Source organism: Pseudophryne corroboree, unplaced genomic scaffold (genome assembly GCF_028390025.1).
Source record: "Pseudophryne corroboree isolate aPseCor3 unplaced genomic scaffold, aPseCor3.hap2 scaffold_306, whole genome shotgun sequence".
NCBI classification, from domain to species: domain Eukaryota; kingdom Metazoa; phylum Chordata; class Amphibia; order Anura; family Myobatrachidae; genus Pseudophryne; species Pseudophryne corroboree.
In genome coordinates, this window is record NW_026969736.1 from 458008 (window position 1) to 460454 (window position 2447).

The 2447-nt window shown below is 34.7% G+C and overlaps 1 non-coding gene across 1 annotated transcript; it reads right to left on the reverse strand.

Moving 5' to 3' along the window:
* Positions 1–226: 226 nt before the first annotated feature.
* TRNAN-AUU (transfer RNA asparagine (anticodon AUU)) lies at positions 227–300 on the reverse strand. Its single transcript has one exon. It is a non-coding gene; the product is annotated as a tRNA-Asn (tRNA).
* Between the last annotated feature and the right edge of the window lie 2147 nt (positions 301–2447).

The window sequence follows — 2447 nt, forward strand, 5'->3', positions numbered from 1 at the left end:
AATGAAGAGCTGTTTAATCACTCAATTGGATTTTTCTGCCAGCATATTTTTTTTCTCTGCAACCCACTGCTAAATTGTGCTTCCTAGCTGTTTTTTATAAAATCACTGAATCAAATCTAACTCTGATTACATCAGAGAAGGCCATGTACCCTACACCATAAGAGGAGGTTTGAAATTTTGACTTGTCTACTTAAATATCACCAAAATCTGATCACAAGGTTAATTACGTCCCTGGGTGGGATTGAACCACCAACCTTTTGGTTAATAGCCAAACACACTAACCGATTGCGCCACAGAGACACTTTGCAAAAAGTACATACTGACAAAGGCTAATAAGCATACATCTAGAACGTTTCCTAGAAAAACATTAAAAAATCAATAATCTGGAGAGTTTTTGTAAGATGTTTCTTCCATCAACCAACGAATAAACACATTGGTACTTTCCCATGATGAGTGAGTGCTTCAGGATCTCTTGCACTTACATGGGCAGCAGAGTACTGCAATGGAAGCATGCTGGACCCATAACCCAGAGGTAGGCAGATTGAAACTATCCTTTGCTATATGCATTTTTTTTGTTAATTTAAGTAATCAAAACTGGGATTGATATTTTTGCTCTTTTATTTTTACTTAAAGTACAATAACTTTTACCATTTTAATTTGTTTTAATAGTATATTGACAGTATAGTTTTCTTTCAAAAATCCACTTAATTTTCTTTACCCTGTTATTAAAATGGTAATTGACAAAAACAAACTACATTGTCACCAGAAGAGCAATACAAAATGTACAAGTGATATATTAAAATCATCTTTCCAGCTTGAATTTCAATGATGCATTGGGGCAACGATTTTGTGAGAAACATCTTCACCCTTAAATAAAGATTTTCTTAATTCCTTACCTGTGTGCTAATTAGATATCACCTTGTTTTCATATTAAACAGACTTCCACATGAGAAAGCAGCAAGGATGCAGTGGCGTTAATGTTTCCTGGTGTCAACCTGTATTATTTCAGTAGACATTGAAATGAGGATGCATCTTGCTGCCTTTCCAATGAAGCAAGTTTAATTTAGTAATAGGTGAAAAACCATCCTTACAAAGGTGTTAATCAGAGACTTGGCTTTGTGGACACTTTTCAGAGAACAAATTTGTTAGCATAAAAATAAAGCCAGAAAATGAAGAGCTGTTTAATCACTCGATTGGATTTTTCTGCCAGCATATTTTTTTTCTCTGCAACCCACTGCTAAATTGTGCTTCCTAGCTGTTTTTATGAAATCACTGAATCAAATCTAACTCTGATTACATCAGAGAAGGCCAGGTACCCTACACCATAACAGGGAGTTTGAAATTTTGACTTGTCTACTTAAAGATCACCAAAATCTGATAACAAGGTCTATTAGGTCCCTGGGTGGGATTGAACCACCAACCTTATGGTTTATAGCCGTACAAACTAACTGATTGCGCCACAGAGACACTTTGCAAAAGTCCATACTGACAAAGGCTAATAAGCATTCATCTAAAACGTTTCCTAGAAAAACTTTAAAAAGTCAATAATCTGGAGAGTTTTTGTAAGATGTTTCTTCCATCAACCAACGAAGAAACACATTGGTACTTTCCCATGATGAGTGAGTGCTTCAGGATCTCTTGCACTTACATGTGCAGCAGAGTACTGCAATGGAAGCATGCTGGGCCCATAACCCAGAGGTAGGCAGATTGAAACTATCCTCTGCTATATGCATTTTTTTTGTTAATTAAAGTAATCCAAAACTGGGATTGATATTTTGTCTCTTTTATTTTTACTTAAAGTACAATAACTTTTACCATTTTAATTTGTTTTAATAGTATATTGACAGTATTGTTTTCTTTCAAAAATCCACTTCATTTTCTTTACCCTATTATTAAAATGGTAATTGACAAAAACAAACTACATTGTCACCAGAAGAGCAATACAAAATGTACAAGTGATATATTAAAATCATCTTTCCAGCTTGAATTTCAATGATGCATTGGGGCAACGATTTTGTGAGAAACATCTTCACCCTTAAATAAAGATTTTCTTAATTCCTTACCTGTGTGCTAATTAGATATCACCTTGTTTTCATATTAAACAGACTTCCACATGAGAAAGCAGCAAGGATGCAGTGGCGTTAATGTTTCCTGGTGTCAACTTGTATTATTTCAGTAGACATTGAAATGAGGATGCATCTTGCTGCCTTTCCAATGAAGCAAGTTTAATTTAGTAATAGGTGAAAAACCATCCTTACAAAGGTGTTAATCAGAGACTTGGCTTTGTGGACACTTTTCAGAGAACAAATTTGTTAGCATAAAAATAAAGCCAGAAAATGAAGAGCTGTTTAATCACGCAATTTGGTTTTTTTGCCAGCATATTTCTTTTTCTCTGCAACCCACTGCTAAATTGTGCTTCCTAGATGTTTTTATAAAATCACTGAATC